This window comes from Otolemur garnettii, unplaced genomic scaffold (assembly GCF_000181295.1).
Source record: "Otolemur garnettii isolate 467f Iridium unplaced genomic scaffold, OtoGar3 scaffold00032, whole genome shotgun sequence".
NCBI lineage: Eukaryota > Metazoa > Chordata > Mammalia > Primates > Galagidae > Otolemur > Otolemur garnettii.
The window spans coordinates 6926106-6939979 of NW_003852427.1; the positions used below are offsets into that span (position 1 = coordinate 6926106).

Below are 13874 nucleotides of genomic sequence, written 5' to 3' on the forward strand. Positions count from 1 at the left end.
GTTACCATGGCAAAACTGTAAGAGTCTACAATGTTACCCAGTATGCTGTTGGCATTGTTGTAAACAAACAAGTTAAGGGCAAGATTATTGCCAAGAGGATTAATGTTCATATTGAACATATTAAGCACTCTAAGAGCCGAGATAGCTTCCTAAATGTGTGAAGGAAAATGATCAGAAAAAGAAGGAAGCCAAAGAGAAAGGTACCTGGCTTCAACTGAAGTGCCAGCTTCCACCCAGAGAAGCTCACTTTGTGAAAACCAATGGAAAGGAGCCTGAGCTCCTGGAACCCATTCCCTATGAATTCATGGCATAAAGCATGTAACATAGCACACAGGAATACCAGTTGACCCATGTTTTTAGGTGCAAGAACCTATTTATTCCCCACGAGCTCATGGCATAATAGGTGTACAGCATAGCACACAGGGTGACCAATTAGACCTCATGTAACAGTGATACAAGGTGCTGGAACCTATTTCCCATGAATTCAAAAGTCAACCCTTTGTCACATTCAAAGGCAAAGTGCCTCCCTGAGCTACTGGAACCTCTTCCCTATGAATTCATGGGATGGTAGTTAAAAATAATAGCCTAAAAATATTTGTTGTTTGTTCACTACAAATGTGATTTTTTTTTTTTTGCTACAAAGAATTATTAAACCAAATTTTAATGTATCCTAAAAAAAAGAAAGTCTTGAAATTAAATGGGTAAATTTGAATACAGGCTAGATATTATATTATAGTAAGAAATTGTTGCTATTTTTCTTAGGCATAGTAATTGTAACTAAGGCCTACGGGGAAATACTTTCAAACAATAAAGACTTAAGTATTTATGGAAATAAACACATATCCAAACAAAGACTTGTTCACAAAAGTGAACAAGCTCCTTAATCATAAAGGAGCTTTATGCAAAATAGCTCCAAATTAAAAACAACCCCAATGTCAAAAAAGAAGTGAATGAATGCACAGACTGGAATATATTCATGGAATATATGGAATATATCCATCCAATATCATGTGTATGACTGTTAAAAGACATTCGGCTCACCATAAAGAGCCAAAATAAAATAGTATACACTGTATAATTCCACCTATGTAAAATTCTTTAGGGAAAAATTCTGTTACCTATAGTGACAGAAAGCAGAACTGTGGTTGTCTGAGAACAGAGTGGTAGAGGGTGACTGAGTGGGAAGCAACACAGGAAACTTTCTGGAGTGCTAGAAATGTTTTCATCTTGACTGTGATGGTAGTGGTTACAAAATTCTACACATCTGTCAAAACTAAAAATGTATACTGAAAATGAACCCACTGAAGCATACTATTCCCAAATAAGGTTGATTTTTCAAAATAAGTATCGTGACTGTGGTGACTGAAATTTTCCATAAACATAATCATAACCACGTACACTATGTCTAAACTTAATAAATTATACACTTTAAATATGTGCTATTTATTGTATGTCAATTCTAACACTCAATAAAACTATTCTTTTTTATTTCAAAATATTAAGAGGGTGCAACTGTTTTTGTTCCATGGATATAAATGGATATCATTGTTTTGTACAATGCTGAAGTCAAGGCTCTCAGTGTGCCCATCACCATACAGTGTTCACTATACCCGAAAGGTAAAGTTTTTAATCTCTCATCCCTCTCCCTCCCTCCCCATGTTTACCTTTCAATATCCTCTACATTTCTTTGTGCCCACATGTACACATAAAGTTTAGCTCCCACTTATTAGTGACAACGTGTAGTGTCTGGTTTTCCACTCCTGATATCAACTTCATTTAGAATAATGGACTCTATCTAGTTCCATCCAAGTTGCTATGAAAGACATTATTTCATTCCTTTTTATTGGGGGGGGAGGGTGTATATAGGTATACATATATACACACATACCACATTTTCTTTATCTGCTCATGAACTAATGGGCAAGTAGGATGATTCCATATCTTTGCAATTGTGAATTATGCTGTAATAAACATTTTAGTGCAGGTGTACTACTACTGATAGCTATTTTTTAAGGTAAATGGAGCCTTGCATAATTGGTTCCTTCCTCCTGTTTCCCTAAAAAACAAAATGCTCCAGAGATGTCTGAAAATGTAGAGAACTTTAAGAGAAAAAAAAGCAAGTCAATTGTGAAAGCTACTTAAACATAATTGAGATTAACAAACCAATATTGGCCAGGCACAGTGGCCCCAAGCATGTATTCCTAGACCTTTGGCAGGAGGACTGTTTGAGTCTAGGAGTTTGAAACCAGCCTGGGTTAAGAGTGAGATCCTGGCTCTACAAAAAACAGAAAAGTTAGCCAGGCATGGCAGCTTGCACCTATGGTTCTAGCTACTTTGGAGGCTGAGGTGGAAGGATGGCTTGAACCCAGGAGTTTGAGGATGTAGTAGCCTGTGATCAGGTCACTGCACTCTATCCCAGGTAACAGAGTGAGACCCTATGTCAAAAAGCTAAACTCCCAATATTAAATATTCTTCTAAGGTATGAACATTAAATTATAAAATAGTTAAAATAAGGATCTAGGCCAAGCATGGTAGCTGATGCCTATAATCCCAGCCCTTTGGGAGAGGTAGGAGGATCACTTTTGTAAAGGCAGGAGCCTGAGCAACATAGTGAGATTTCATCTCTTAAAAAAAAAAAAAAAGAAAGAAAAGAAAAGAAATTGGCCAGGCGTAGTAGTACAGGCCTACAGTCCCTGCTACTTGGGAGGCTGAGGCAGGAGGATTGCTTGAGCCCAGGATTTTGAACTATGATGATTCTACTCACTACACTGCACTTAGACTGGGCAACAGAGTGAGATACTGTCTCAAAACTGACAGACAGAGTATATAGACAGAAAAGCTATGGCAGAAACTTGCTGAACCAAACCTCATTTCCCACCATTATCTTGTCCCAACATCCAGACCAAGAGTGACCACATAGTATGGTCTAGCCGTTGAAATGTGAAGACTGATTTGGAGTTCCTGGTCCAATCAATGTTGCTTCCCTGCCCTAGTTCTTCTAATCCTTGGGGCCACAATAGCCATATGCAAACATGAGGGAGAGGCCAAGAATTAATCATGGAGTCATCTTGCTCTGATACCACTGCCCCAGTGAGTCAATACTTGTAATACTCCTCTTAGTATGTATAACAAATAAAGTTCTGTTTTGTAAAGCCAGAGTAGTTCAGTTTTCTGTTACCTAATGCAGTGATCCCTAACCTACTTGTCACCAGAGACCAGTTTCATGGAAAACAATGTTTCCATGGATGGGGTGGCAGACTGGAAACAGAAGGCAGAGCTCAAGAAATGATGTGAGCAATGGGGAATGGCTGAAATGCCAAAGCTTTGTTGATGTTTACCCACTGCCATACAGCCTGGTTCCAAACAGCCCACAGACCAGTATCTTTCGGGAACTAGGAACAGGTTTCTTGGAAGACAGTTTTTTCAGGCATAGGGTGGGGGTGCAGTGGACAGAAGGCAGGGCTAAGGCAGTGAAGCTGTGCAGCCCGGTTCCTAACAGGCCACAGACCAGTACCAGTTCACAGCCTGGGAGATGGGAACCGCAGATCTAATGCCAACGTCAACTCTAACTGACAGAGCTATTGTCACTATTTTTTTCCCCACATAATGCATACCATAAAATTCACTCTTTTAAACTATACAATCCAATAATTTTTAGTGTCCTTTTAAACTATACAATCCAATAATTTTTAGTGTATTCACAAAGTTGTGTAACCACTATCACTATCTAATTCTAGAATATTTTCACCACATCTAAGAGATATGCATATCCCACACTCATTTAGCAGTCACTTCTTATCCTCCCACCCCTAGTCTCTGACAATCACTAACCTACGTTTTGTTTCTGTACACTTGCTTATTCTTAACAGCTCATATAAATGGAATAATACACTATATGAACTTTTGTGCTTGGCTTCTTTCACATAGCAAACTGTTTTAAACATTCATCCATGTTGTAGCATAAATCAATACCTCATTTCTTTTGGTGGCTAAGTAATATTCTATCATGTAAAAATACCATTATCCATTCATCAGTTGATGGATTGAGAAAAGAAAAATATTAGTCATGTATTATTTAATGATAAAATATGTCCTAAGAAATGTGTGATTAGGTGATTTTGCATTTGTGCAAACATCATAGAGTGTACTTACACAAACCTCGATAGTACTATTTACTGCTCCTACCCTATAAACCTGTTCAGCATATGACTATGCTGAATACCATAAACAATTTTAATTCAATGGTAAGCATCTGTGTATCTAAATATATCTAAATACAGAAAAGGTACACTAAAAGTATAGTATAAAAGATAAAATATGGAATCCCTGTGTAGAGCACTTACAATGGAGCTTTGCAAGATTGGAAGTTGCTCTGGGTTGAGTCAGTGACTAAGAGTTGTAAGTAAATATGAAGGCCATTACTATATACTTCTATAATACTTTATAAACACTGTAGACTTAATGCTAAATTTATTTTAAAACATTATTTTCTTCCCTTGATAAATTAACTTCAGCTTACTGAAAGTTTTATTTTATAAACTTTTCATTTTAACTTTTTTTATTTTTTGGTAGTATTACTTAGCTTAACACATAAACACACTGTATAGCTGTACAAAAATATTTTTTCTTTATATACTTATTCTGTAAGATCTAAGATATTTTAAAATTCACGGGTAGCACCTGTGGCTCAAAGGAACGGGGGTGATGGCCCCACATGCCAGAGATGGTAGGTTCAAACCCAGTACCAGCCAAAAACTGGAAAAAAAAAATCAGATTGCTATGTTTTTACTTGTAAACTTTTTTTTTTAAACTAAGACACATTAGCCTGTACCTACATAGGGTCAAGATCATCAATATCACCGCTTTCCAGTTCCATGTCCTGTCCCTAGGCAAGTTCTTCAGAGGCAGTTACAACCATGGAGTGTTATCTCCTATGATAACAAAGCCTTCTTGTGGAATACCTCCAGAAGGACCTGCCTAAGACTGTTTTATAGTTAACATTTTTCTTATTAAAAGAAATACACTCTGAAATAATGATATAACAAAATCATTTCTTATCAAGTATTATGTACTATAAATAACTGTATGTGCTACATTTTTGAATGATTAGCAGCACAGTAGGTTTCTTTACACTAGCATCACCACAAACATGTGAGCAATACATTACACTGTGACATCATGACAGCTACAACATCACTAGACCATAGGAATTTTTCAACTCTGTTATAATCTTATGGGACCACCATCACAAATGTAGTCCATGATTGACCAAAATGTTTTCTATGATACATAACTATATGCAAAAGTCAACAGCTTTTTCCACTGGAGAAACAGTGATTGCCATGGTCTACATGCTGGTAATGCCCAAAATTCATCAGTTGGAACCTAATACCCTATGTGAAAGTACCAAAAGGTAGAGTTAGAAGTAATTAAGGCATGTAGGCTCTACCCTCATGAATGGAATTAGTGCCCTTCTAGAAAAGGTTGAAGAGAGTTGCCTTGCTCCATCTGCCATGTGAGGACACAACAAGATAGTGTCATCTATGAAGCAAAGAGCAAGACCTCACCAAATCATGAAAATCAAATCTGCTGGCATCCTAATCTTGGACATCCCACCTTCAAGCACAAAAATAAACTTCTATTGCTTATAAATTACCTACTCTAAGGTATTTTGTTATGGCAGCCTAAATGGACTGAGACAATAATCTTAGAAATGGAAATGAAATTAAAACATTCTCAATGGTAACAGTGCCTATGAGACTTTAGAATAAATTTAGTTAAGTTGGCACTAATATAAAAAATCTATATTATTAAAAAGCATAAACACTTTGATATATTTGTAAAGCACTATCACAGAAATGCCAATTGTCCCATGTCATTCAAATTAGAATCCAAAAGGTTGTGTGAATTTTTTTTTTTTTAGACAGAGTTTCACTGTGTCACCCTCGGTAGAATGCCGTGGCATCACAGCTCACAGCAACCTCAAACTCTTGGGCATAAGTGATTCTCTTGCCTTGGCCTCCCAAGTACCTGGGACTACAGGTGCCCACCACAATGCCTGGCTACTTTTGGTTGCAGTTGTCATTGCTGTTTAGCAGGCTCAGGCTGGGCTCAAACCAGCCAGCCTTTGTGTATGTGGCCAGCGCCCTATTTTGTGAAATTTTTTTTTGTGTGTGTGGCCAGGGCTAGATTTGAACCTGCCTCCTCTGATATATGGGGTTGGCACCCTACTCCTTGAGCCACAGGCACCACCCCTATTTTGTGATATCTTTAAGGTAAAAAATGATCAAGCTTATCTGTAAGAATGAATGCTGTATAACAGTCAACAGTGAAAAGGAAGAGTCAGTTGGAAACTGCTTCAAATAACAACACATAGTAGAATTTCACAGAAAATACATCAATACAGTATTAATACAGGAACAGATGAATATATAACAAAATGATGCAACTTAGAAAAAGATTACTATAAATATGCAATTTTTATACAAAGTAAGACAATCACTCAAGGCAATGGGTGCTGATAATTTTCTACAAGAAAAAGTAGATACCCTAATGATATCCAACATACAGAACCAAAGTAAAGATGAATGTGAATTGTAAAAAATACAGCTAATAGAAGGAAAAGGCCCAGATAACAGCTTCACTAATTAAAACTAGAAAATAAAGAAATTCATATTTAAAAATTAAGGGTTTTTTATCTGGGGAAAAATAAAAAACATTTGCAACACAGGTAATATTTTTATAAAGCACACACAGTGAGCTTTTATAATTTGAAGAAGACAAGAAAACTTCAACTTTGGACAAACTTTATTTGAACAAAGGATATCAAAAATAATTCAAAAAATAACAGAAGCAGGTATCTACAAGCATAAGGAAAAAAGTTTCAAGTTCACAACTACTAAGGAAATTTAAATCAAAAATAACAATGAGACATAACATTATACCTATTGGGCTGGCAAACTTTTAACAAACTATAGCTCTATTGCTGGCAAGGATGTAAAAGGAAGAATTCTCACACATTACTGGTGGAAAATTTCTGTGAAAAGCTATTTGGCAACATCTACTAAAATAAAAAATATAAAAACCCTTTAACCCAGCAATTTTACTCCTAGAAATCTATCCCATGAGGAAGAAAGCATCACACAAAGTAAAGACTTACATTCAAAAACATAAGATTGTCTAAAAAGACAAAAAACTGGAAATAGCATATATTCCTTTAAATGTGGGAATGGCTGAATTTTTATATAATACAGCATGAAACATTCATTATGGAGTCATAATACCTTAGATGGGAGAATGCCTTTCAAAGGGTAATTAGTAAAAGAGTTGCACAAGAGAAGTATATATAGCAATTTTTTTTTAAATTATCACAAAAAGCCTATACATCTAAGTAAGGATGTAAGTAACTAAAAGATTATATGAGCAGGGAGAAAAACAAATACAGGGTAGTATGTAATACTATCTACTTACATAAAATGGGAAGGGGGAAGGAGGTAGTTCTGAGTAGGTGGGAAGGAGAGTGATAAATCCTCATTTATGTTTTCATGAAAAATTATAAACAAAATATTTTTAAATTTTAAGCAGACATATCAACACCTAAAGTTTGTCCAAGATAAGGATGAAATATTTATACTTTATATAAAATGAAATAGGCTTGGCGCCTGTAGCTCAAGTCTACATAGTCTACAAGTCAACAGCTACATACACCAGAGCTGGAGGGTTTGAATCCAGCCCAGGCCACCAAACAACAATGACAAATACAACCAAAAAATAGCTGGGCATTGTGGCAGGCACCTGTTGTCCCAGCTACTAAGGAGGCTGAGGCAAGAGAATCACTTAAGCCCAGGAGTTGGAGGTTGCTGTGAGCTGTAACACTACAGCACTCTACCCAGAGCAACATAGTGAGACTCTGTCTCTAAATAAATAAATAAATAAATAAAAATAAAATGAAATAAAACCAGTCTACTCTGTGAATGTTTTAACTAGTGGTAAATAAATATATAAAGACATAAATATTTACATATACAGTCATTCCTCATTATCTATGGGGATTGGTTTCATACCTCCCTACGCCCACAAACACCAACTCCACAGATGCTCAAGTCCCTTATATAAAAGTGTAGTATTTGCATATAACCTAAGCACATCCTTTTGTATACTTTAAATCATTTTTCAATTACTTATGATACCAAATGCAATGTACATGATATATAGTTATTACATTCTATTATTTAGGAAATACAGAAAATAAAGTTGTACTGCTCAATAAAGACACCCCATCCACTTTTTCCTCAAATATTTTCAATCCACAATTGTTTGAATCCACTGATGCAGAACCATTGAAACACACACACACATACACACGAAGTATCAACTGACTTTCACTGAGGAAAATATAATCATTTAAACTTGTTATGGTATATCACTGACTAAATATAAATTATGGTTCAGAAATGCTACAGATGACCATTTGCCTATGTGCCCTAAACTGTTTATCGAGCTCAATTTACAATCGCCAAAATGTGGACATAGCCTAAATGCCCCCCAAACCAGGAATGGATTAACAAGCTGTGGTACATATATACCATGGAATACTATTCAGCCATTAAAAAAATGGAGACTTCACAGCATTTGTATTAATCTGTATGGAAGTGGCACACGTTATTCTTAGTAAAGCATCTTAAGAATGAAGAAGCATGAATCCTATGTATTCAATTTTAATATGAGAACAATTAAAGACAATTAATGACACAGTGAGGGGTGGGGAAAGGGGAGAACAGATGGAGAGAGGAGGGAGGGGGCGAAGAAAAGGAAGGGTAGAGAGAAGGAAGGAGGGAGGGGGGTGGGATCTCAGTGTATGACACATCCTTAAAAAAAAGAATATGCTAGGATTTAACATTGTTATCAAACAATCATGAATATTTCATTATATGACTTAAATCAGCAGCTTTGATATGTGACATTAAACCTGTCAGTTTAATAGGTAAATGGTAGATCTGCCTGTAGCCTTACTGGAGAACAATATACTCCCTTAATTCAGGCATAATCCAAACAAAGTAGTACAGAAGCATAAGGTTATGAATAACAACTAAAATACCAGGCTATATAAACTATCTATAAAAGGAACAAGGTGAGGTGTTTCAACAACCCCTCTCTACTGTTAAGCTTTGTGTGTCTTCGAATAAACTCTGAATACTCTTTAAAAAAAAAAAAAAAGAATCATAGCCCCTGCCATTTACTAAGATTGGCATAATACATGTATAAAAAACAAAAGATAATTATTTTTTAAAATGTTTCGAGACTGAACACAAGCAAAGTAAACTCAACAGCATATTAAAAAGATCATACACCATAACTAAGTTTCATTCGTAGAATGCAAACACGATCCAACATACAAAAATCAATATTAACAGAAAGGGAGGCAATCACATAATCATCTCAATGTAGAAAAAGTATTTGATGAAACCCAACACATTTCTATGATAAAACATTCAACAAACTGAACAGGAGGGAATTTCTTCAATACCCAAAAAGGTGATATATGAAAAATCCACAGCTAACATTATACTCAATGGTGAAAGACTAAAAGTTCTCCTGCTCAGATCTGAAATAGGGCAAGGATGCCCACATTCGCCATTTCTATTCGACATAGTACCAGAAATCCTAGCCAAAACAGTAAGTCAGGAAAATGAAATAAAATGCATCCAAATTGGAAAGAAAGAAAGAAAACTCTCTACTTACAAATAACACGATCTTTTATGTAGAAAAGCTCTCACACAAGAAAACTTTTAAAACTAATATACAAATGCAGCACAGCTGCAAGACACAAAATCATCAGAAAATAAATAGTCGTGTTTCCATACTGGCTTTATAAAGATTAGGCAATAAGAGCAGAGTTTCAAGACCATACTGTAGGCCAGTGCAGTGGCTCACACCTGTAATCCTAGCACTTTGGGAGGCCAAGGAGGGTGGATTGCTTGAGCTCACAAGTTCAAGACCCCATCTCTACTAAAAATAGGCAAAAACAAGCAAACAAACAAACAAATGAAACACACAACTGCTTGAGCCCAAGAGTTGGAGGTTGCTGTGAGCTATGGCCCACAACACTCTACCCAGGGCAACAGCTCGAGATTCTTTCTCAAAAAAATAAAGAAGATCATAATATAAAGAGTAATCAGTAACAAAATGATAAATCTAGTTTTATAATAGCTATACAGTAAGTGCAGTGTAATCCTAGCACTCTGGGAGGCCAAGGCCAGAGGATACCTTGAACTCAGGAGTTTGAGACCAGTCAAAGCAAGCACAAGACTCCATCTCGACTAATAAGTAGAAAAAATAAGCAGAGCATTGTGCTGGGTACCTGTAGTCCCAGCTACTTAGGACACTAAAGCAGGAAGACCGTTTGTATCCAGGAGTTTAAGGATGCTGTGAGCTATACTGACATCATGGGACTCTAGCCTGAGCAACAGAATGAGACTGTCTCAAAATAATAAAAAGAAAACTCTAAACTAACCAGAAGCCCAGTTTTGAAGGTAACCACCTGAACGATCAAAAAATCTAGATGTATCTGGTGAAACCTGTTAGAACCAGGTGACTTGGCCTTTTTTTTTTATCTTATATTTCTCCAGAGGAATTTATCCAGGTTAGCAAATGCACAAGTACCACCTTTTTTAAGGTGTAAGAAGTAATCCAGAGCAATCCAGTTATCTAAAACCACTTTGGCAAGAGAACCTAGGTAAGTTTGTTGAGCTACAATGGCTTGAGCTGTACAATCAGTTATAGACTCAATTGTTAAGAATGAATTTTGACCACTGTTTCTAAGTAGATGCCTCTGACTGAAGGAGAAAAAGGCTCTAACAAATGAGGCCCATCCCGTTTGATTTGTCTCATGTTAAGGTATCTCTTTTCATATGATGGTGTAAATTAATGTCAACGAATGTTTAGATTTTGCCAATTTAAATTAAATCAAGAAATATTCCCAACCACACTGAGCTATTTTTTCTTCTTTTTGTAGAAATAAGGTCTTGTTTTGTTACCCAAACTGGTCTCAGATTCTGGGTATAAAGTTATCCTCCCACCTCAGCCTCTCAAAGTGCTGGGATTACAGGCATAAACCACCACACCCCATTTGAATTTAATTTTGAAGTATTTTCTGTAGACCTTAGGTACTGTTAGGATGAAGCACAGAATCTACATAAATGAGTCCAAAAACTTAACTCTTGTAAAAAACGCTAGATACACAATTTAAAGAGTTACATGGGGAACATCAGCGAAATATGTTACGGTGTAGACTAAAAGTATACAGCAGGGTCTTTGCTGACATATATAATAGTTCATTAAGCTTTGCCTTGCAGCAACAGACTGGGAAATGTAAATTACAGCACCGCTTTTCCAGGAAAATAAGGACAAATTAAGAAGAGACTAGGGACTGGCATAGTGGCTCATGCCTATAATCCTAGCACTCTGGGAGGCTGAGGCAAAAGGATTGATTGAGATCAGGAGTCCAAGACCAGCCTGAGCAAGAGCAAGACTCTGTCTCTACAAAAAACAGAAAAAATTAACTAGGCATGGTGGCATGTGCCTGTAGCCCCAACTACTATGGACAGGAGGACTGCTTGAGCCCAGGAATTTGAAGCTGCAGTGAGCTATAATGATGCCACTGTACTCTACCCTGGGCAAAAGAGTGAGATCCTGCCTCCAAAATAAACAAAATAAAATATAAAAGAGAAAGGCCATACTGGCCTAGTCCAAAGCATCTTAGATAGCAGTGTACTATGGATGTCACCTGTTTCAATTACAGGTTAACTTTAGTTTTAAATCATCTGTTGAGGTACTGGTCCAATAAGGAATAAGAGCCATTTTTGGATGAGATGTAGATCTAGGAGACAATGCCTTTGAACTTGGCAGCATAGAAATTGATGAGAAAGACTCAATATAGACCCTTTCAAAGAATTTGGCAAGAGTTCTTTAGGTTCTTCTTTAGGGGACAAAGCCAACAGGTTGCAGACTATGGTGCTTTAGGTCTTTATCTCCCATGAGTATACTGTGGAAAGACTATTCTACCAAAGCATATTTTCTTATCCATTATTTTCATAATGTCCTTAAAACAGAGAGTATGTCTACTTTTATTAAAAGTGAGGGTCAAATTTGGAAGGACCCAAATGTGTATGACAAATTATAATTATTTTAAAACATTATAGAGTTTGTGGGCCCCAAAGGGAATGCCTTTCAAATTTAATTATACCAAAGGAAAAACCCTACACCAAGAAAGGTGTATGATTTCTATAAATTTTGTCACCTGGCTTTTTTACAGTTCCATTTGTTTGTTCTACAGGGCATAAAATGGGAGATAATGAGTATGACAGAAATGTAAAATGGACCAAAATGACCATACCTGTTTTATTACATGGCCAGTAAGGTCAATTCCCTAGTCACCATGAAATTCAAGGGCAGTTCCTAAAATGGGAATAATTTTCTCTAGAAGAATTTTGGGTAAAGCAGAAGCGGTGCCTTGTCTATAAGGGATAACTTTGAAGTAATGGGTAATATTTACGGGAGAATATTTATGGGAAAGTAGTAGTTACATAAAATTTGCCAAACCTAAACAGCCTGTTAGATTAATTAAAATAAAATGTATAGAAACAATGTATACACCTTTTACGGGATTAAATTTAAGACAAGTGACATAAGCCAAATAAGCAATTTTAGCAGTTTATCTTTTGTTACGTTGTCCCACCAATAGTTTAAATTAATTGACAGCTGTCAAATCATATACCATAGCAAACAGCATATATTTTATTAAACAGCATATATTTATTTGGGAGAACTCATTTATAACAGGTCCAAATCATAGTTGTCTTATATCAAATCAGCAGCCAGGATTTTTCCAATTTTATTTTTTACCTTCTGGATCTGAATTTTGTGCATCTTTGACAACTGTTCTCAAATCATCTTTTGAAAGTTCTTTTAGTAGGACCATGACGGAGATTTGACTGACTAAAGCTTTAGTAGCTGTATTTCTTACAAAATTATCAACAAGATGATTTCCTCTATCCTTCATAGAGTCTAACCTTGAATGCCCAGGAATTCTGATATCAGCCAAAATAGCTGGTAGCTGGATGACATTTAATAAGTCTCATTCAGGGATCCATTCTTCCAGTGGAAGTGAGGAAATCCTGCTTCTATAACATTTTAAAATAATGAGTAACCCCAAAAGCATACCTACTACATGTACGTGTATTAGCAGATTTTCCTAATTTAGCAAGGAGGCAAGTCCAAGTAAGGGCAGAAAGTTTATATCATGCTGAACAGAAGGAACCCAGGTAAGAAGGTTGCTTCAATAACTACGAAAGTAGCAACTGCATCTTCTGCACAGTATTTACCAGTGTAAGCCTTTAACTATGACCCATCTGTAAATCATAACAGTTTAGCATCATCTAATGATGTCTCTTATAAAACCTTTTTGGGGAGAGTCCTCATCAAAGAAGGGTTACCATGTTTCACCGAAAATAAGACCTACCCCAAAACTAAGCCCTAGCAGGATTTCTATGCATTTGTTAAATATAAGCCCTACCCTAGTAACAAGACGTAGTGATGGGTCTGCATAGCCACTCCAGGCATTTCAGCATAGAGAGGAAGACATTCCCTGAAAATAAGCCCTAGTGTGTCTTCTTTGGTTTTTTTTGGAGACAGAGCTCAAGCTGTCACCCTGGGTAGAGTGCCACTGTGGCATCATGGCTCACAGCAACCTCCAACTCCTGGGCTCAAGCGATTCTCCTGTTTCCGCCTCCTAAGTAGCTGGGACTGCAGGTGCCTGCCAAAACGCCCAGCTATCTTTCTGCTGCAGCCGTCATTGTTGTTTGGTGAGCCCGGGC

At 36.6% G+C, this 13874-nt stretch overlaps 1 protein-coding gene across 1 annotated transcript in view; it reads right to left on the minus strand.

The window, feature by feature from the left end:
* STAG1 (stromal antigen 1) overlaps positions 1–13874 on the minus strand; it is a 412760-nt gene that overhangs the window by 345589 nt on the left and 53297 nt on the right. The gene's annotated exons all lie outside the window — the stretch shown is intronic.